Source organism: Anser anser, assembly GCF_964211835.1.
Source record: "Anser anser genome assembly, chromosome: 4".
Lineage (NCBI taxonomy): Eukaryota > Metazoa > Chordata > Aves > Anseriformes > Anatidae > Anser > Anser anser.
Window position 1 is genome coordinate 36,384,870 of NC_139724.1, and position 23,407 is coordinate 36,408,276.

Consider the following 23,407-nt stretch of genomic DNA (forward strand, 5'->3'; position numbering starts at 1 on the left):
TTTCAGTGAGTACCTTCTATTATATAGCTGTTTCTCTTTGAAAGCTCTGTGATGCTGTGTCTTTATATTGACTGTGACTAAGGGTCAGTAACATTATCTTGCAAGCTCTGGTAAACTGGGAAGGGAGAATAATATGAATTTTCCTGACTCTTTCTTTGTGTAGAGCCCAGAGGAAATGTGATGTTGCTACAGTGGTAGGTGAAACTGCATTTTATAAATGAGCAGAAGAGGAAGTACGGAAGATCGTTTTCATAGATGTATCTTAGGGATAGTTCCCACAGGCCTATTTGTGGGAGGAAGATATGTTAAAAGAGAAGAAAGCAAGCCCCGCCATAATGTGAATCTGTGCAAAACCGTCTGTGGATTGGAGTGGTAATTTATGGGCTATTCTGTTAAAAATGTGTTTTAATAGAATTCATATATGTCTGAGATTACTGTAATGATGGCTGCTTCTCTTGAACGGAAAACAGTGCATTCAATGAGAAATCCCACACAAATGGATTAAGCACGGATTGTGTCTTTCACTTGTACTCTCTTTTTTTTGAAATAATTTGGATTTTTCTTTTGAATTGACATAAACTGTTCTTGAGAAACTAACAACTTCTTTTCAGCTTATTCCACTCTCTTTTCCTGGATTTCTCATGCTTTGAAACAGCAGTGAGAATACATCTATCAGAATTAGTGCAGCTCTTCACTGTTGAAGGAGAAATTCATTGCTCTTTATTTCTCTGGTATAATAGGGAAATTACCACAAATAATCTTTTCTCATGGACCAGAAAATAGTCTCCAAACTGGATTGACACATATATATTAATATGGATGCATGTGGCTGCTTATCATTTTTTGTGTTTGGTGTTGTAGTGCAATGCTAAAAATGAAAATTTGGCTCAGTAGGGAGCATGAGCCATACTGTAGTGGTACCACTATAGTGGTTGACCTGCTCTTGCAGCACATTGTTCCAATGTTTAAGGAAGCTATATCAGGATACATCAGCATAGTCACAACATTTATCAAAGAGTGGTCTCAGGAAAAAAAATTGGGGGGGGAATTTGATTGAAATATCTACTATTTAGAACGTTTTTTTCAAGCTGTAATATTTCATAAACTAACACATTATTCTGTGAGGAGCTTATCCTCCTTCCACACTCTGTGGAGGAATAGCATTTTCCATTTTAATACAATTTTGAAGAGATTTTTGTAGAAGCCTTCCAATTGTCTGTTTCTCAACTGAGCAGACATACTCTAAATTGGAATTCAGAACTCATTTTGTTCCTATTGTTTGTCATTATTACTAAGTCTCAAACCAACATCATTAGATACTAATTTAGAATTCAATTTGACAATCGTAGTCTTAGAAGATTTTTAAAAAATGCTCTATTAATATTATATTAATCTAGATAATATCAATTTAGACCTACATGAAGGAGTTGTAAGCAAGACTGATCTTCCACAATTGATGTAAGTTTTACGCTGGTATAATTATGTTGATTGTGGTGGCTTCATTAGCTACAACAAAATTACTACAATTTACAACAGCCAAGGAGATCAAGTACAACAGTCACACATTGTTGAGTTGCTTCTTGAACATCGGTGGAACAAGACTGATTACTTACACCTTTTTTTTGTTTTCCTTTCCGTAAACATACACTGTAACTGCTTTCAGGTAGGAGAGTGGGCCATTTATTTTAAATATTTAATACGTAAACATGACTGGACACTAGAAAATATATAATTCATCATTTCAAATCATTTAACATTAACAAAAGTAATTTAAAGGTACTGTAATAGATTATATTAATATATTATATATAATAATATCATAAAATATATAAATATATATATAATATCTATTATATATGATCTGATTTCATTAGATAAGCTGATAAAGCTGGATATTTTTTTTTTCAAGGTCTCTTTCAAAATATCATTTTGAACTCAGAAGTCATTCAATCCATGATCATGAAATGATTTTAAAGTAGACTGGTAAACAAGAGGAACTGTAAGTTTATTGTATTTTTTCATATGCTATTCAAATTCAGCTGGGAGAGACATAGGTAAGTTATTGAGGGCTTAGAAATCTTCAGGTATTTTTTAATACGTGGCTTTTTTTTATCTCCTGATATCTCAGAAAAAAAAAAAAAAAAACAAAAAACAAACAAACAAACAAAAAAAACTGTGAGGAGATTGTTGTGTTTGAATTGTTCTTCAGGAACGAGTTAGAAGTCAAGAAATCACTATTACATGTGGAATATTTCAGGCATTCATCCCCTTTTCTTTATCCTTTACTAGAATACTCATACTAACAAGATGTTATTAGGAAAGAAAGAATACTCATAGTATGTCACTAGTCCTTCTGTTTACAGAGTTTGGGCCTTTGGTGCTGTTGGTCTGCACCTTTGTAAGTGAAAAATATGGTCTTTAAATTAGAAGATAAAAGCTGGAGAGAAAAAAACAAGAGAATTAACAACAGTGTGTAGAAGTTTTTAGATCCTATCTGAAATCCTTTGTATTTGCCTGGTATTTTAAGTGACCACAGTTTTACGAAGCTTCTGCTCAGCTTCCAAATGGCAAAAATAATCATATTTTTGATAATAGGAAAGGTGGTGGTTATTCTGTTTTGCATTGCAGTCTGTTCCATATCCCATGTTGTGTCATGTCTCAGAGTAGGTCAGTATGAAATCAAGAATGAAAGAAGTGAAACTTTGAAGATATTTGTTTTTTCCAGTTCAGTAACTTAATATTTCATCAAGGGCCCTCTGGGAGCTGATCTGAATATCCTGCAGTGAAGAGAGCAGCCAGGGAGGAACTCTAATGAGTCCTCAGTATACATTCCTGACTGCGTTCAAACAATTTGGCGGCCATAATTTTTAAAAACATTCCAAACACTCATCTCTCATTGTCTTTTGTGGTTTGGACCGAAGATTGTTGATTGTTGGACTGGTTTTGAGGTAGTCCCTTGAGTGAAATTGTGGATCCTACCTCACACATTATCATCTACATTTGCATATAATTGAGACATAAGCTTTCTGGCAATCTACAGAAGGAATGCTGTAGAGCTGTTGTTAAATTTTCTAAGAACAAACACAATAGGAATGCCATCCTAGGATGTAGGTCAAGAATGTTTCCACGGAATATTCTTTATTAAATCCATTGAAATCCTCTGGATCTTGTTAGATACGAGTTAAAGGAAAGACCTGAATCCAAGACTTCCTTCACTGAATTATTGGGCGTAAGATAAAATGAGAGTTACATCTCTTTTGCCTCGACACTTGATTTTTTGGAAAATAAAATCATTCTAGGCTTGTTCATTATATTTTTTGGAAACTTTACTTGAAAACAAACAAAACCAACAACAACCACCACCTACTAAGCACTCCAAAACTCAGGCTGTCACTTATGTAAATAACGTCCGTGCATGAGAGAGTGTGTGTCTGTATCGGAGGTTCAGGGGTGAGTGAGAAACCACAGAGGTACTTTATACTGAACATTGCTCCTGCAGCAGCTAGTAGGGTGAGAGGTGACCTTAGCAATGACTTACATTACATAATACCTCCCATCTCTCTGCAGATGTGTGAGTTTGTTTAAATGTTTTATGAGATTTTTATTACACTGTAATATAGTCCCAACCCCTCTGCAGTTGCCAGTTTGGTCACAAAATATAATAAATTTTAAAATACCTAATGCTTCAGCTATTCAATAATTTTCTGACAGGGCCCCCAATGCAATTATGGTACCACTGTGTCACTGAGCTACTTTTGTTTGGGCTGTTTGGAATAGCACTTTTAATTCTCTCATCCCGTTCTACAGAATCCATGAGTATAAGCAGATTTGAATGTTCTGTACACTTGTAAAAAAAAATATATATTTTTCTGTTCCTATCTTTTATGTGTTGTGATACAATAGCCAGTTGGATTACAGTAACTTCTACTTTTATACTCTTTTGATGTTGCCATGCCTAGGTAATTTGTGAAGTAGCAATCTCAGCTATAATGTTCTTTGAGGTTCTGAAACTGAGTTCATGGGAGGCATCTGTACTATGTGCTGATATGCTGCTTTTCACCTGTATAATAAAGTTTACATTGAAGTAGCCTTTGGCCACTGAACATTAAACACCATTTCACGAGAGACGTGAGTACAGGCCAGTCTAGTCTTCACTTTATATTAGAGCATTACTCCTCTGTATCCCACTCCCTCAGACTGATTATTTTAATGAAAGGGAGGAAAGTCAATGTCTAAAAGGAAAAAAAAAAAAAAAAGGCAGCAGCGCACTATGCCTTAAAAATAGACTTAATTTATAAGCAGCTGGTAATTTTTAACTATTTCATACGCTAACAGAAGAAATATGCGCATAAGGAAAATGATTCCCTACTCGCAAATTCCAGTTCCAGTAAGGCAGCTTTCAATTAGGCTCTGAATACTCAATTGACAGCCAATGTTCAGATCTTGTTGGAGAAGGCCTATTTTCCATTTTGAAATCTCTCTCCAAAAAGCATGGCTCCTGAAATGCAAAAGCAGGCAAATAGAGCTTGAGGATTTCAGCTAAGAGTTGTGCTCCGAATGAACTTGTGTCACTATGTGATAGGGAAGATAAACCATTGGAAACAGCAGCTTCAACTTTGGTATGAAGTCTCTGAATTTAGGAAGAAGGAAAGTGGGTGCATTTACTGAACTGTGAGGAATATGCAAGTTCTGTACAATTTATTTTTATGATTATTTCTTTAAGGATGACATATAGGAATAGAAACCTCTAATTTCAGGCATTCAAACCCAAATGGACACCCAAAATTCTGGAAGAAAAAAGGTTTTCCATGGTTAGAGTCTACCTTGCACTTTCCAGCAGATAAATGACTGTCTTTCATGCTAAACTGGACTCTTTAAGTTGCCCTGTTAAGACAACTTCAATTAAAAATACACAGGCAAGGTACAATAAAAAAAAATCATACTGAAACACATTTAAAATAGATCTGTGAAGTGCCTGATTGTCAGACATTTTCCATCTCTGGCATACAGCCTTCTGAATATTCTTTGTAATAATAGGCTCGTCAAAGAATATATTTGGGTCTTAATTTATTTAGTTTCTATCTTTTTACCTTTCTAGCTGTCTGTTAGAAATATCAGTGTTGTTTCCTTAACATAGCTCTGTCAATTTTAAGCTCATCTGTAAATTCCTCAGGTCACTTCAGCAGTAACACCACCTTTCATTTAATTCAGAGGTCACAAATTTATACTAACAGGGATTACTACAGGAATTAATAGATACTGCTAATTTCATGCCAATGACTCAGTAGGGATCAGACTTAAATCCCTAGACCTGGCTCTACTGGTCTATCTAAAAAGTTAAAAAATGAAGAGTGACTGTTACCGTTGTCCTCTTCTATAGCACAACATCTATCAGATATCCCAAATTTAACAGAGTAAAGACAGATCAGTAGCAGGATGGCATCTTTTGAAGAACTGCAGGAATTAATGTAAAATACTGCATTGCTATTTTTTTGTCTGGATCAATAATCACATGCCAGTGCCCCAGCATGGTATTAGTAAGATATGAAACCATTGCCCACACATTTTAAATATTTTGTAACAATTATATGTATCTGTGCTAGCTAAAAGTAGATTTTGAATATTTCAATTATCCTTTTGATAATTTAATTATGATGAATTTGTTTTTATTCTGCTCTTTTGTGATGTGTCTTTTGTCTGTGTAAGTACTCGCTTTCCATTGGTTTGTAGCTTGTTGTGTTAAACGATTACCTGCATATTTGTACTGTGCTTTGGGGGTAGAAGATGGCATGTACATTTAATGTTAGTGGATAAATCCTGGTTATCCTTACATAGAAAAGAGTCAGTGAGATGTTCAGTTCAATGCTGAGTGTAACATAATATGAAACACTTTGGTAATTTGCTGTTTTTTCCCCCCTCTGGAAATGAAATATTAGAAATAGCAATCTAAGTTGAGAAGAAAGAATTTTAACTTAATTTTAGCCAGATGGAAACAGTTTATAAGCAAGGGTGAGATGGGAGAGGTTCTTCTCTGATTATGGCCTTTGTTACTTGGGTGAAGAGCAAATGGGTAACCTATAGGGAAAACAACTAAAGCATAGTTACCTTAATCTTAATTCCAAGGTACTGGGACTGAGGATGCTAAAAGAAAGTTGAGAAGGCACAGTCAGTACATCAGGGTGGACTTCGACTTGTGAAAGAGATGTGAAGAGAGTGAGATATCCCTCTCTTTAGCTGGTATATAGTTCAGTGGGAGTTAACTCCAATTGACATAAGAAGTGGGAGAAAGGAAGGGCAGAGATTCTTGGCTGATGCTTTATTTTCTTCTGTGTAGCTTTGTGAAGAAAGGAGGCTGATTTTGTTAGAAGCTTTCATCAATTCAGAAAGAGCCAGCCATCTCCTTTTCTGCTTTCCACCATCTGAATAGGAATCGGGCAGAAGGCCCAGAAGCTACATTCTCTACCTTACCCCAGTGATGCGTAAGGAAGCCAAGAGTCCTCTTCCAAGCAGTTGCAGTGGGAAAGGGCCAGCAGCTACTTAAGAGTGCCCCTTGCTCACATCACAGATACTTTGGGGGCTAGAAGGGAAGTAGTAGAAGGCAGCTGGGAGAGCTGCCAAGTGTCACACTTTTGGCAGCTTTGTTGCACATTCCTTTAATTTAGGATTTGGCTCTGGCACAGGGAGACTTGCAGGTTTCTGCTTGAAGTGTTCCTTATTTACCACTTGGGGCCACTGTGGCACTCTTGAGCAGGAAACGTGGACCATCTCCTCCCTGTTGTATCCCAGGCAGGAAGGAGCTCTTGGGAGGCAAAAGTTGCATGTAGGCAGGACCATTTCTTACTGTCCTTATTGCGTTTGCTTCACTCCAGGTGACTGAAACAACTAGAGCATCCCAGGAACTTGCTATCACTTCTCAACTAAGCAGGTTCCCTGGCAGTCCTGGACTAGCACAGGCAGATCCTAGACCCTGGTTGTTCTAATCCTCTTCACAGTTCTTCATCCAGCTGGGAGCACCTATTCCAGCTGCCAGGGGTTGCATAGTTTTTACTTTACCCTTACCTTCTTCAGGGTAGAGCATGCTGACAACAGAGTTAGGTATTTGGTTATCAAAAATTACACTAAGGGGACAAACTGAATACCAAATCATACAAAATTGTTAAGCTGTGCAAGAAAGCCTGGACCGTGGGACAACTTTAAAAAGTCATATAGTTGTTGTTAAAGATACGTGCCTATCTCGAGGTAACGAAGTTCTCTGTTGGTAGCAAAGACACTAGAGTTTTTAGTTCAAAACATAATTGAAACAGTGTGTTAACTCTTTCTCCATTAGGCAAATGCTTTACTATTAAATTTAATACAGTTAAACTGTTATTTTTTCTGTAGCAGTACCTGAAAGAAAGTACCACTTTATTATTGCCTTACTACGTTATTCTTTAGTATGCAGTTAGGAAAGCAATTTTCTTTTTCTCTTATATTTGAAATATTACTGTGTTTAGGCTAAATAACATTCCCTTTTCTAGTTGGATCAATGCTGGAAAGTTGGTTTATTTAATTTTGCTTATTATTAGAAAAGCACTAAATTGGAATGCTGTTTTCTATCCAGTTCTCTGTATGCTTCATACAAATTAAAAGATAATTCAGGAGACCTCACATTGACTCTCACTTTTGTTACAAACATTAATATGGCTTCTTCTAAAAACGTGTAAATAAAGAAAAAAGGCAACGGAGATTGTTTCTTTGAAGGAGTTGGAGAGAAAGACAAACTTGCCGTTCTCTCTCGTTTTCATGATAGCAAGTGACCTGCTTAGCCTGGAGCAGCAAATCTCCAGGGCCCAGACATCCACTTGAAGCAAAACTGACCACACTGACCCACCGCAGCTCTGGTTCTCCGTTGCGGGGGTGTGGATTGGTATTGGTTTTCAATTTAGACAAGATGTTGTGTGAGTCACCCTGCCCCCTGCCCTCCCACCAGTGCTATGAATAATAAACTCAGTGAGAAGTTTCAAGCCAACTGATGTGCTGCCAGGGCACAGCTCCTTCTCCCCGTAGTCCTTCCCCTCTCTGCACTTTGCTGGACCTGCAGGGCTTGTTGTGGGTGGAGGTGAAACACATCTGGAACCGGCTGATTCAAATGACACTCGTAAGTGAAGAAGGAGGTTCTAAATCTGACCCACCCTGGGGAAAAGAGGCTGAGGTCATAGGAGGGTAGAATGCGGAGTATTATTATGATGAAAAAGTGAAAAAAATTACATCAAATGTTTGTTTAAGGATCAGAAGTCCTGGCCCAGCCCCTTTGGTTTGCCAAATATTACATGAAGCTACATAAAAACCAACCCTAACCTCTTACAGTTCTCCCATTAGGTCACATTAAGCTTTGGCAGGGAGGATGGTCCTACTTGGTGGTTTTCTGATTTGTGGTTTGAATTTGGCCAACCTTACTTATTTAAATTTATTTTATTTTGTAAACGCTCAATGATAGAGTAAAACTCTAGAGTAAACTTGTTCTGGCCAACATTTATTGTGGAAACATTCTGCATTATCAAGAGATCTTTGCAGAACAGCTAACAAATTAAAACAACGCATTTCAAGCACATATTGAAGTTCTTTTTGTAAATGAAGGAAATGTACTGATGGCTTCAAGCCATTGCTTTTGGTTGTTATCCACTTCTGTCCCTCTGGGCTTTTATAAAACTGGTGTCTTTTCACTCCCCCTGTGAGGACAGCAGTCCCTTTGGCAGTGGAGCAACCAGGGGAATGAATCAAAATATGTTCTCCTCCTTTTAGCTTTGTTAAATTTTTAAGAAGTTTGTCTTTCCTCCCTTTATGAATACCTTGGTGAGCCCGTTTGCTTTCTTGGAGGCTCAGTTTGACTGTTGCCGTTGAAGTATGGATCGCTGATTCCAAGCAGGGATTTTCCTAATCTGGAGCAATACTAAGTACATTGTGTGTAAGATATATTTTGCCCACTGACAGCAGAATTTATAGTATATGGAGAATGGCCTAGCGGTGTTTTCTCTGTAGAGAATAGCTTAACAAGGAAGGAAAAAAAAATCGGTTCCGTTGTCCTTAACTGAATATTTTTGATTTGTTAAAAATTATAGAAACACTTTATTTTGCCATTGGATTGATAGGCAGTGACTGAACTCCACCTACCAGTGGTAGAGTAATAGTTCTACTCTTTCTGAGAACTATGTTCTCCTGATTTACCTTCTCTCCTTTATAACTTTTCATTGTGAAGTTGCCAAGCTGTATCACTGGAGCATAGTCTTGCTATAGATGAACAAGTTGTACTACGTGTAACCCAAATAACAAGAGCTGTGAAACACTTGAACTAGCTTTGCCTTTGAACTTACTGCCATCTAACTTTCTCAATTTGGGAATGTTGAAAATTTCATTTAGATGAAAAACATGCAAAGAAACCAATTGAAATGTTTGTAATATTCTTTACAACTTAAGGATTTGTGAGCTTTCTTGATTTGAGGAGTAAAAATGGCATACAACTTTTTATAAAGAAATTTTGCAACAGTTTTAAAAATAAGCAACAACAGTGCATAGGGAGTCTAATTAGGATTTTATGTATAAGCTATTTTTCAAAAGTATGTCTCATAAATTGTTCGAAGAAATATGACTTCATTTTTTAAATTCAGCAATTACAGTTATGTCCTGCTAAAATTCATTATTTTATTCTGTGCATGTGTGTTGCATAAACCAGCTTTTCCACTATTCTACATGTGAATTTAGGCTCTGCACATAGCAGGCTGACAGCCCTGTAATCTGATGATTATACAGAACAGGTTCAATACACGCAGCAGTGTTCATACAACTTTCCCCATATTTGACTCTTAACTAGGTTTAACGCTCTGGTTTTTGGCAGGTTAATTAACCAAATACCGTGCTCATTGACACCTCAGCAGAATTGTTTCTCATCCTGGAATTAGCTTGTTGAAACAAGTTTAAATGTTCTTAAATTGTAGTGCCGTCAGCAGTTTAGATATAAAATATACTCTAAAAGTCACTTGAAAAAATATAATCTCTGTTTATTTATTTATTTTTATTCCTGTTCATTTTTTGGACTCTTGGCTGTCTTCTTCACAAAGGATGGCAACTATAGAAACAATTTTAGTGATAGGGTCAATTACCTGTTAATTGCTGTTAGAACACCAAACCATTCCACTAGAGTTACTGACGCACTGGTTATTGATGGCCTGGCTGGCAGTGAAGAGTGACATAAAGACATAAAGAAAAATTCCTGTATTTTCTGAAACTCTTGAAGCGTTCTGTTCAGCTTATTGTTTTTTTTTATTTTACAGTGAAAACACCTTTAAATACCAAAGCTGAATTGTCATAGCTGTCCCTGACCCTAGAAAACAGAGTTGCAGACACTTTTTTACAAGGAGATGTATCAATAGGTCCTGTATTGTTAAGAAGGATGTGGAATTATTAAAATATTGCAAAGCTAAAGATTGTTTCAGGGAGAGTTCTCCAAATCTGTTTGTACAATGTACAAATTGGAAGCCATCTGCCAACAGTATTTCCATTTCTTAATGAAATCTAGACAAATGTGACTATGAAAAGGACCATACAAAATCATAATAATTTGTTGGATGAAAAGTGTCTGTTGTTCATTAGCAGTAATCTGCTATTATAGTTTATGATTTTGCGTCTATGAGGTTTTAGAGTTTCAAAAGTGGCAAAAGAAGTAGTATATGACGTTTCTCATTGCAGGGTCAGCCTGTGAGTACATCAGCTCCTCCAAGTTGTGGTTAGCAGTACTCACTAGCTTGCCAGAGGTTCAGATTAAATGCTTAACCACCATTATGCTAAATTCGAGAAAAGGTGATTACTTCCAGTTATATGAATGAATAAAAATGAGGAATATAAATAGTTGTTGTTCTCTGGGTCAGTATCAGTGATTGCTCTGAAAAACTGCTGCAAAATATGTATTTTGTGAAGCTGCTTATATTTGCTGTGTATTTGGCTTAGAAGTCTGTGTACTTAGCTCCCTTGAAATTTTAAATAGAAATCAACAAGGGAATTGTACATTTTTTTCTTACAAATCAGACTACTACATTTGCATTATAACACTTTGTTTTGGTTTCTCAACAAGCTTCTATGTCAGTAGCATTTATACTAAGCTTCTATGTCAGTAGCATTTATAGTAATCTTGGCTTTTATTGTGCCCTGGCCAGATTTATACAGTCCTACTTTATTTACTATAGACTGGCTGATCTCACAAACAGCCAACACAGTATAATAGTGGTATCCTGAATTTCGATTTGTGATGCTCCTCAGATATGGAGAAGTGTTCTGTCCTTGCCTGGCTCCTTACAATTTCCTGTAGCTTACCTCTGAGTCACTCCTCTTCAACAGTGTTGCTGTTGGTTATCGGTGCATAAATGTATCGCAAATGCATTATAGGGGTAAATCGGACCAGCAGTAGGTTGCAGTATCAGGGCCCCCTTTTTGTTGTTTGACTCTTGATCTCTTATCAATATTCAAGCTATATTGATACAACATGTAGTCTATGTGTTTAAGTTCAGGATGCTGTATATAGCATAAGTAAGTCACTAAAAAGAAACTAACACGCAAGAAATCTCCCTAAACTATAATTATTAAAAAAAAATAAATTGCCAGCAATCAGTAGAAGTAGTTGAATAATGTTAAGTTTAGGAAAAAAGGAATCGAATATTCACACACACACACAAAAAGTTAAAATAGCAGTTGTTTAAGAAAATGCCAAATGTTGCTTTGTCATTAGATAAGCATAGAATTATTGAATCCATTGCATGGATATGTTGCTGTGATGGTATACTTCCATGATTCGGGAATGATCATAATAGGTGCTTTTTTGTTATGCTGGAATTCTTATTCATGTTTTTGAACCTCAGATGCATCTCCAGTACCATTCGTACTACCAGTTCAGAGCACAAGTTTGCTTTTGTAGCAGATTCACAGTTGTCCCTACTTACTACGTTTTGGTTTGTATCACAGTGAAGTCTCAGAGGACAAACCAGGATTCCTTTCAGGTGGAACATGTTCCAGGAATTCACCTAATATCCTCCAGACCCTACTGGTTTTCAGTCCATAATCCCAAACTAGAGCAAAGTTGAACCAGAAAACCTCAAAATGCATATATTTGCAGGAGTATCAAGTCCTCAATGCTGTCAGTATAGTTACTGTTACTTCAATAGATCCTTCAATGTTAGTTACTTCAATAGATCCACTTCTATTGCACCGCACTGTACACATGTAGTTGCAGTATCTCTTACCTTTTTCTCAAGATTAAACTTCAGTTTATAAAAGGTATACTCAGCGAGGCAGATAAACTGACAAATGCCCTTTCCTGTGTACTAAAATTTATTATGTGTCTATTGTCATTCTCAAGCAACAAAACAAGATACCTGCGCAATGCTAAGAAATAGTTTGAGATTCTATTGAGAAACATTCTGCTCTTATATGAGTTATGTATGGTAGTATTTGCTTTTTCTTTGAATGTTGGAGCTACCACTTTTCCCTTTTAAGACTCCCCTGTGGTGACAGTAAGCATTGCCAGTCACATGGCTAAGATTCAGAGCTGGGAGAACTGCCATAGTAAACTGAATTTGAACTCTGGTCTTCCCATGCCTCCACTGGGATCTATAACTGTCTAAAAGCCAGGTCTGGCCAGAAATTTTTTGTGTTGCAAAATTACTTTTGATGTGCAGCTGGCTGTGTAAAACATTTCTTATTTGTTTGTCCAAATTCCAAAGCTGAATTAAGCCATGTAGACTAATCAATAATACAAGTTATTTTAAAAATTGAAAATATTTATCTTTTATATTAGCTCGTTTGATGGTAATTGAACCGAAGCATTTTTGAACACCGGACTCAAACAAAGCTCTTGAATTTATTATAGATTGGCTTATCTGGCTGGTGAATCAATGTAAATCTGTGTGGGGGCAATGACAAGCCTCAGGTAGGTCGCAGTTGTCAGGGTTTTGCATGTGGTCCTTAAAAAGCAGATCATTCCTGTATTATTACACATTAACTTACTTGTAAAAACATTACTTTTTAAAGCACAATATTTTGTGCACGACATCGCGTAGGTCTGCTGGTATAAAACAGTGGAGCTTCATTGCATTCAAGCATTCATCAGTTTAAAGCAAGGACCCTGTCCAAGCTCCTTGTGTTCAGAAACTTTGTTTTAGAAACCTGGTAACACAGCAAGTGAAAGAAAAAATGTGTAAGGAAATTTGAACTAATGAAGTATACACTCATTTTGATGGTGAATTGGGTTGCTTAGGTTTATAATAGATATTCTTGGATGAAATAAGAAAAAAATATCTATTGTTAAAATAGATTAGTATACTCTCATTTAAAACTTGTGAAAAGGTTGCCAATAGAATCTCAGTGCTCAGAGAGCTATAGGAATTTGAATAAGTGGCATCATTCTCCTTCAACCAGACGTGAAAAGAAAGCTACTTGTTAGCCTGTTTACCTTCAAATGCATGGTAAAGACCGACAGAATGTGAAATACAGCCAGAGTGCATAGTAAATGTATTCTGCTATGCATGGATCACAGCCATTTGTTTATACTACATTTTTCACTCTTTCCACAATTTAACAAGTGTGATATCTCTTAGAACACTGATTGAAGGTAGATTTAGCAGCAGGGCAGAGGTTTTAAAGCTATGATGTTCCTACAGTCTTTGTGGAAATTGGATGGAGACCTGCATAAGTGCTCTCATTGAAGGAGGAGGGTTTGTCTGAGCTCGACAGTCATTTGTACTGATGGTTCCAGTGGCTGATCAGTCAGCAAATATGCTGACTGGCCGGTCAGCACAGCTGTACCTCCAAGCCAGCCATTGTATGTGCTGCTCTTCAACCAGCTCCGATCAGAAGCACTGCCTCCAGTCAGGTGGATGAGAGGGGTAGGGGAGAAAATACAAAGCTGCCATGAGAAACATTCTGACCAGTTCAGCAAAATGAGAAGGTCAGGGAAGAGATCAAAAGAAGAAATGTGATGAATGTAAGAGAAGAGGGTAGATCAGAAGAGGGAAAGTGATGCGTGGAAGGGGAGAAAGGATATAGGAAAGACCCAAAATACTACAGAGTGGAAGGGGAGGGAAGCAGGAATGGAGGGCACAAACCTTGCAGCAAGTCTTAATTTGTTTCACTGATCACTGGATACTGGAAAATGATCAGCGATCATTTATCACCAGGTTTATGTTCTGCTGCTATTTGTGTGACCCTTAGGCTTTCCATATCTTTTACTTCATGGTCTTCAGGTATTTTGTGGTTTGGGAATATAGGACAGGAGAATTCTGTAACCATTATTGCTCTGAGAAAGCATGCTTGGAAAATACAGTAGGTTTAAAGAGTAGGTGGAGGCATTTTTACTTTCTCTGCGTGACTAGAGATGTCTCTTGGACTTCCAATCTAGCATTTAGACTGGTGAACTGTACTGAGGAAAATGAATTAGAGGCCATAGTAACCTTACTAATTACAGACATTTTGCCATTGTTATTCAGTCTTCTATTTCCACTCTATGTGTAAATGAAAATCTTTTGATGACACTTCATCATTTTCCCAACTAAGCTTTTTTTTTCCTAGTTTTGAATGAAGAATGTCATTATAAATAGGCTAATAATCTAAGCTGAGAAGTGCTTCTTAAGCACTTAATTCTCTAACTTTGTCTTCCCAGTTACTTTTTTGCTGATTTTGTAGGGCAAATACATAACAACTCTTGAATAGTTTTGTCACAATCCTAAGATATTTGACAGGTTGAGGATTTTGTTTTGGCCTGCTACAATGCTGTGGTTTTAGTTTTGAGTTCTATTTTCTCAGAATATTTTCAGGATCTTGTTTTTAATTTACGAGGTCATATTAAAAGGGAATTCTCTCTATAAAGCTGGAAATCAATACTTCAGTTGTAAAGTAAACTAAATTATTTTGTAAATAATTACTTTTAAATTGTATATAAACTATGTAGATTCAGCTGATTCTAAATAAAAAGAGAAACTTATCTGAAGAGCTAGTAAAATGCTTTGCCTGTGCTTACTCAGACTCACTTTTTTTTTCCCAGACAGTGTCATGATTCCTATTTTTTTTATATCTCTTAAAATTATTATTTCAAGTATTTTGTGCATTTTGTAAGTAGGAAATAATTGGTGAGCTACCACTGATAGCATGAAATATTCAAGCACTTTTCCTTTTAAGTTTTCTGTGGATCTCTCTTCCATTTGAGTAGTGTACAAAATTACAAACCTGACCCTGCTAAGACCCCTAAAAGGTACCAGCACAACTCTTCAGCTGGTGTTGGAAGCAGATGCAGTTTGGTTCAGTATAAAATTTGTCCAAAGAAGGTAATAATGAAAAAAAAAAAAAAAAAGACACACCCCCAAGCCCTAGAATTTCTTAAGTTCTTGAGAAATACACACAGCTGTAGGAAAGAACTACCAATTAGTCTGATTTGCAACAGGTTTCAAAATCTTGACTTAGATTGTGAGTTGAGTTTAGGGAAGATATGTGGAAGGGAATGGTAAAGTTCAGGCAAAAGATGCAGTGGGGCAGGGAAAAATGGGTAAGTGACATCTGGAAACTAACTTGAAAGAAGAAACAACCAAAAGTGCAACTGGTAAGAGAAAACAGAATCCAGACTGCAGCACAACATTGGAAAAGATGAGAAGTAGCCAAGAAGAGAGCTTTGTGGTAATGTGACATGCAATAGGACATGAACGTGGTTGTTCCTTTTGACTTGGAAAGTTTTATCAGTTTCTTTAAGTATGTCGCCTGCGTAATTAGTTTGGCAAGTTGCAAGGTCTGAGATTAACAGAGATTTGTTTTCAAAGGTGGGAAGTAAGTAACCTCCACTGCTTTCTTCACAGTTTGGCTATCTCTGATTACCTTGTGGCTTTAAAAGTTCTTTCCTTACATGAGTATCAAGGTGATTTTATAGTCACTTTACTAAACTGTGTGTTTAACTACTGTGTGATGTGCCTCTAGAGGAGCATCTTTGGTTGTGTACACATAGTATATCATTAGATAAATACTTTGTTTGGCAGGTTGCTTTATAAGTCATGTTATCATCACCTTTGCCAGTCATATGGAGCCAATCATAGCTTTCCCTGTTCATTGCAAAAGAATGCAGAGCAATCCATTCAAAGCAGCACACAAACACTTGGTTTAACTGTTACCAGTTGCTTTTGTCATCCCTCGTTATTACTAATGGATGCTCTGCTCTGTGCTTATGGCAGTGTACATGCATGTATCACTGAAAGCACGTGCTGGCTATGAGGACTGGACAGCTAAGGGTAAATGTGTACCGAGAAAACAACAGAGAAGAGATGATTAATTTAGTGATTCTTTCTCATTAAAATTGACTCTTCATTTTAAGTTAGGACTTTTTTCTGTCTCTCACAAACCTGAGGAATGTGACAGTTCTTGGGGGTGAAAATTGAGACGCCCCAAGTTCCAAAATATCGTGTATCTGCTTATAGTTGTAAAAACACTGAATATTCTTATAAAAAGAGAAAAACAACACCATTTTATAAATTGGAAGCAAAGGAAGTTAATCTTCATGAGACTAGTTAGGCGATTTTCCAGCTGCCATGGTATTATTAGAATATCTTATTCATATTTGCATCTGCCTAAAGTGAAAATATTTTACTTCCCAATCTACACGTCAAGATGCTGGCAACAGAGTGCATAGGCTTGTGAAGACAGGAGAAAAAAAATCATCTGAATTTATAGGAGCAATTAACTAGTACTGCTACCTGAAGTGATGGATTTTGGGGGGAACAAAAGTCATCCTTTGGAAAACTGCATGTTAAGATATTCTTCTTCAGATATCTGAAATTGGATGTTATTTGGTCTCATCTCTCTCAGCTCCAGATTAATTTTTCCTGCTCATTTCTAAGGCATATGAGTTATGTGTGTGTCTGTCTTGTTTAGCATTGGGTAGCTCTTTTCTCATCTCCTCTATGGTAGAGAACTGCTTGGGTAGGGAAAAAAATTCAAGAATATCTACGTCCAAATAATACCTCATGCAGATTCCATCCTTAGCTACTCAGCAGAGAAAGTGTTGCATTTCATTTTACCTTCATGTACATTTTCTGTGCTGAATTAATTTTGGTTGTGATTTAGAGCATGTATTTTTAGTAATGAGTACTAAACATTTTAGAACTCTATTTTAGGCTAAATTCTAAATCCAAGGAGAACAAAGCTTGCAGGGTGGTCTGAGGCCCACGGGTGATTTGCAGCATGAGAAATGATAAATGTAGAACTGTTCTTTCAGAGGAGAGGTTAGCAGTGTGGTTTGCTAAATGACAAAATCTGCACTGGTATAGAACAGGTTGATTAGACAGTGTAGAAGTCATTCACATGCTCCACTAGGTGGCACATTTTAGGAGACTTGGTGACATGGTGTTGTCAATATATCAATAACATTTTTATCGAAAAACTTTTCTTTGACATGTATAGCATGTGCTGTGTGCTTTTACAAATGTAAATTTTGCTCTGTGAGCTAGCATTATTAGTCCCATACTTCCTTTTGTGCAGTGTAAGGTATGTTTTCAGACCAGTAATACTTGTGTTTGTACATTTTAGACTGCAGTACAATATCCAAAGTAAAATGTCAACTATTTTAAAATCTAATCTTTAACATCAATCTTTCGTTTCTTTACAATCTTCTGAGGCTTCACAAAACTTTAACAATATTACCTTTTAGCTTCTCTTCATTTGGAATTTGTTTGAAACAAATAGCTTATGCAATGTAGGATAAAGAGAGAAAACACTCATTTTTTGTTTGTTTTGCACAGAATTTTTCAAAATAGTCCACTTCATACTTCTCCAGCTTTAGATAATTGAGTGGATCTTGCACAATGATAGGATTTTATTTTTTTTTAAATCACATTAAGTTTGCAAATTTCAGAGAGGATGAATTTATTTGTAATTAGTTCTAAAGGTAAGAAATTTGAGGATTGCTACTTGCAAATGAAGCTGAATAGAACTACTTAGCACTAAGTATCTTTCTGAATCAAGTCTCTGTGCTAAATTGTCACACTGGCTTAAACTTGAACTAATATGCACTATATTGTTTTAAGTATTTATAGAAAAAAAAGTAAAATATAATGATCCATGATACAAGAATGTAATTAAGTAATTACCTTAAAATATATACATCTTTTTAGGAAGTTATACCTCACGCCAGTTGTTGATCAGATAACTCAGGAGTAAGTTTTGTTAAACAACTTAGCTGATGGGTGGTCTTAAGAATATTAATATTAAAAGATAAAATCAAAGAAAAGAAGCAGATAGAATGAAACTGGTTAACCTCCCACTCTGTTTAGGGAAGGATCCTGTTTCAGTAGAAGCTAGCTTTTTTTAAAGACCGTGACAGCTTTTGGATATTTCAACAGGCAAATAGTTTGTGGGCATAGGTATGACAAACTTCCACAGATGTTTAGAAAAGCCTTCAGGTTCACCTGAGGTTTCATATTAAACTTATCATGAAGAATAGTGCAGTGTGCAAACACAAATGAATAAATATTTTGAACATTTTTCCTAAAATCAAGCAGCTGTGCTGTGAAGAACCTGCAGGGTGGAGTGGGACAGGCTTCTGCATAGAAAACTTATTCTTTTCAAATAAAGAGTGATTGTCCTATGAAATCTTTCTGTGAGCACATATATAACAGTGTATTGGTTAATAAGAAAGAGAAAGAAAAAATTGAGTAATTTCAATCATTTTTTTTTCCCAGATGTACTGTGCAGTATTTTACTGTATATTTTTCATATGTCAAGTTTTTTATTCAGTAACTATTTTTGTATTCTTCTAGCAGCAGAAATGTATTTTCAGAGGCAAGAAGAGTGAACATTGAAAATCAGGTTCAAATTCAATGTGCCAGCTTTCTTTTTTATTACTTTTCTGCCAGATGGGACAGACTTTTCTTATATGTTCAGAGAATAAGTTAGTCCTTTCAGAGTTATCTGAAACTTTGGGTGGAATGCGATATATAGATATCAATTTTGAATGTGAATATTTAATTTAAGAATAGAAAAATTGACACAGAACCTTTTTGGTATTGAAGTGCAGAAGAGAAATAGAGAAGAGACACGTTAGTCCTAATGGCCACCCTCTCAAGGAACATTGCTTATTTCTGCTATAAACAGTAGAGTTTATGTGCAGGAGGCAGTATTTATTGACTTGCTATTCATTTACTTGCATAAAGCATCTGTACAATAATTGTAGTAGCTATTGAGATGTAATTAGTTAAATCTTAATTTTCATCTATGGCTTAGATTAAGGTTTGTTGGCCAACCATATTGAAAACACTGTAGCCTTAAAAAGATTTTGACAGGGCTCTGTCACTCACATTTTTGAGAGACTTGGAATTCTTGGAATTTCATAGAAGTTTTGTCGTCTTCCATCTGGGATCTGGGACAGCAGTCAAATTCTTAAGAGATGAATGGTATTTCTGGTGATCTCCAAGACCATCAACAGTGAATGCCTTTCCTGACTACCAGCATAATTTGTTACAGTAATCTGTTGTATTCTGAGCTATCGCCTAATGCTTTATTTTTATAGAGTTGATGTTAAGTACACAATCATCAGAACATAATTTTGCTGAAGGTGATTCATAGAGACCATGGAAATATGTACAGAATATAAGAATACATGCTCTTAAGGGGGTAGATTTTATTAAATCAGTGAACTTTTATATCCGAAGGTTGACTCAGTTTAACTCTTGCATTATTTTCACTGTGTGTAATTCATCATTTGGATAGTGTCTCAAAATACAAATCTTAATGTTTGTGTAAAATTAAATAGACTTCAAATAGGAATATGTCAGCTTTAAAATTCCTGCAATATCATTTGTTAATGGCAATTTAAAGTAAGTGGAATTTTGTTAAATCCCTTCTAGTAGATATGAACATCTATAAATAATAATAAAAAAAAACCTTGATATGCAATTAACATGAACTTCATAGGCTTCCATTATAATTGTAATGGAAATCAGGTTAATATTAGAAGGATAACAAACTTACATTAGCTTAAAAAATCATGTACAGTCTATCATCTGAAACCTAATGAAATAAATAATCATTGCAGCTAAGACTGCAAACAGTTTGGATAATTTTCATTCTGATGGCTAAAACTTTCAGTGTAGTATTTTCTTGATGGGTTATATGAGTAATGAGCTTTGAATCTAAAGACTTGTTCTATCATCTATTTTCATGTTGATTCCAAGTTTCTGCAGAGAAAAATTTACTAATTAACATGTGGGTTGGAGTCCACCTTTCCCTGAGATTTACCATCATGCTTTGGTCTAAAGAGTTTTTTAATGCCTGTAGCATCAGTACAGACAAACGCACACAAAGTTCAGTAGTTTAATGAATACTGTTGGCTAGGCATCATAATAATTTAGATCTCATCCTTATAATCTTGAAGTATGATAAATCTGATGAAAGCTGCAAAAATGACACGTCAAAATATGGCCAGTACAGCGTCAGTTTTGGAATACTTTCATTACATAATTACTGCTTTCTCCAATATTTAGCTAACAGGAAATATTTCTTTATTTCATAGAATCATAGAATATCCCGAGTTGGAAGGGACCCATCAGGATCATCAAGTCCAACTAATTTGTCAGATGCCTTTTCTGTAATAGAAAACACACTGAGAAAAGACTGAGATGGCTCTGCGTAGAGTTTTGTGGGATAACTTCACGCAAGTGTTACAACTCTAGCAAAAGCAAGAACATGTGCTGAGTTATCTTCCAAGGCAGAAACTGATTGAATGTAATGTTAACTCAAGAAGTTGCCTCAGTACCTTGACCATTACTGGGGGAATTCTTACTAGGAGATATTTTATCATCTTTTTTTTTGTTTGTTTTTGGTTTTTTGCTATTTGTAAGTGAGTTCAAAGTGATTATCAAGCAAGGAGTTGAAATGAGTCATTTTATTTTATTTTGCATTTAATTCAATTAATGTAGTTAAGTAAGAGATGCATAGTTAATCAACCAATAAATCAGTGCAGTACTTATTTGTTATCATAGTCAGGTTTAGTTTTGATAGATAACGGCCAATAAGAGACATTTTTAATGCAATTGATGAATACAGTTCTGAGAGCCTGGTTTCACGTTAAACGTCTGATTAACTTTCTGGGAATGTTCATGAGCATCTGCTTTTTTTTTTTTTCTCCCCTAAATTCCTTCTTGAAGTAAAATGCCAGAATATTTACAGAAAATAATATAAAATCCCGAGTACAAATGTTGTAAATACAAGTTTAAGATTTTAGATTTAATATTTCTCAGCAGACTAATTCCAATGTATTCATATCTATTTACTTATGTCACTTTTCTTTTAAAGATAGTGTTTGGTGATTGGGATCGTGCATGGTAGGGTAGAAAATGTTGAGAGAAGGAGGCATACATTCTAACAAATGACATGGAAGAGTCATATAGTACTAATATTTGAATTCGGATAAAAAGGAATAAGGCTTATTTAAGGGCCTGGATAACTGTAAACTAGAGAGGGGACTCACAAACACTGCTACTACAACACCATAATATACAAGAGGCTTCAAGTAGTACATACTTTGACACAAAGATGAAAGTAATCTGGAATAATCGTAATTACTACCAGTGATCTTGACTGCTGTTCTACTCCTGGTACTACCCAATGCTATTTCCAATACTGATACCAACAAAAAAGTCTTTAGGAATCCTGGATAGAGCTAGGCAAAAAAAAAACAAGAAACAAAAAACTTTTATTATATTCAACCACAAATAGTTTGATTCACAGCAATGAAATATAAGCAAGAATTTTATTGTTCGTATCCCTAACTTTCCCGTCAGGCTTGTTATTCTATCTGTCTTTATAATTCTTCATTCCAATTTCACTTTTGTTGCTCTTTGACAGATCTCTTCCCAACGGTCTGTCTGCTTCTAGTTCCACATTCTTTTTACTGTTCTTCCCTGTCTTTTTCCACTTTGTTCATAGATGACAAGCTCAGGAGGTATAAGCAGTATTCTCTTTTGGAATAAATGGGAAAGAATGAGAGAGAAGTTAAGAAGAGGAACCTTCTCCTTATGATTTCTCCTTGGTAAGAAGAAAATGCAAAGGCATAGTCTTGTTCCACATTCTTTCAAGAGATTCTGGATGGTAGAATAAAGGTTACTCAAGCCCTGTTTTTCCCAGAAGAGCAGTCTTCTGTCCCAAGGGCGGAAGTAGCGTAGAAACTACGTACATCACAAAAGATATCCTTTGTAGCTGGATAAAATTGATCAAAAAGGTAATGTCTGTGAAAATCAACCAGTTCTACACTCTTGAATAGCTTGCTTGGTTATGATTTACAGAGAGCAAAGCTATTTAATGACTGTAAATTGTTTTAGGATTTGGACATCAATGTTACGTGGACACTAAATGCTAACATCGTAGACTGTGTAAAAACTGATTTTCACATTTTATTTCAGTATTGGGAAAAAATGTCTTTCTTTTTCAACTCGGGAATACAAGTTTAGCTGACAAAGTCTCTTCTGTTACTGTGGCAGGGATGAGTTTCAAAGCCTTTATTCAAAAGTCAAAGTCTTATTCAATATATTTTTCACATAGACTGTTAATGAAATAAAATTAGGCAATACTATTTATTAATTTGCTTTGAGGTTTAAATTATTGATGTGGAAATGTTGAGCTTCTTATATTTTGTCTCTTCTGATTTTTGCCCTTTTTGTATTGAAACAGTACAACTATTCATAAAAAATAAAAAGAACCGTAAAACTATCATAATCAAATTAAAGTCTTGTTTTGATCAAGATACAAAGCATGTGTAAACTGCAGCACTTGCAGTTTTGTGTTCAGAGCGTGCCATTGCTTACTCCACTAGTTTAGAGTCCAGCACTTAAAATGCTCCTCTTTTTCATACACAAGAGTGTACCTCCAGCCCATCAAACTATTTCCTTGGGAAGCTGTGGTTCACTACAAGACTACCGAGTTAGTGTTCTAACCTGGAAATGAAAGGAAAGCAGAAGCTGAACTGTTTGAGAAACTGGCATGGAAAGGGATTACCCTGTCTCATTTTCCCCAAACCACATTCTTCTGAAATTACGCTTCCACTGACAGTCCCCACCCAGGCAGTCCTTCTCCCAGATGAGGTAAAGGAAGCCACCATCAAGCTGAGCTAGAAGCTGTGTTAGGCATCTCTTAGTTGGAAGCCTCTCTTAATTACATCACACCTGGCCATATTTCAGAGATTAATGAACAGCATCTTGTCAGTTTTAATATATCACAGTGCTTTAGTTTACATTGACGATGTAATCATAAATTCCCTGAGCTGTGAACTACACCTTAAGGACTTGCATAGAGTTCTAAGAAGAAATGGCTATAAACTAGAGAGTGTGCCAGTTTTGAGAAAAACCTGCAGATTTTCTAG

The 23,407-nt window shown here is 35.9% G+C and overlaps 1 protein-coding gene across 4 annotated transcripts in view; it reads left to right on the plus strand.

The window, feature by feature from the left end:
• ANAPC10 (anaphase promoting complex subunit 10) overlaps positions 1–23,407 on the plus strand; it is a 338,817-nt gene that overhangs the window by 56,261 nt on the left and 259,149 nt on the right. Inside the window, exon 1 of one of the 4 annotated variants that reach the window (XM_083834727.1) lies at positions 1,908–22,081. The exons of the other annotated variants lie outside the window; for them this stretch is intronic. The gene's annotated coding sequence lies outside the window, so the exon portion shown is untranslated. Of the gene's footprint in view, positions 1–1,907; positions 22,082–23,407 lie in introns of those variants that run through there. 4 annotated transcript variants of the gene reach the window in all.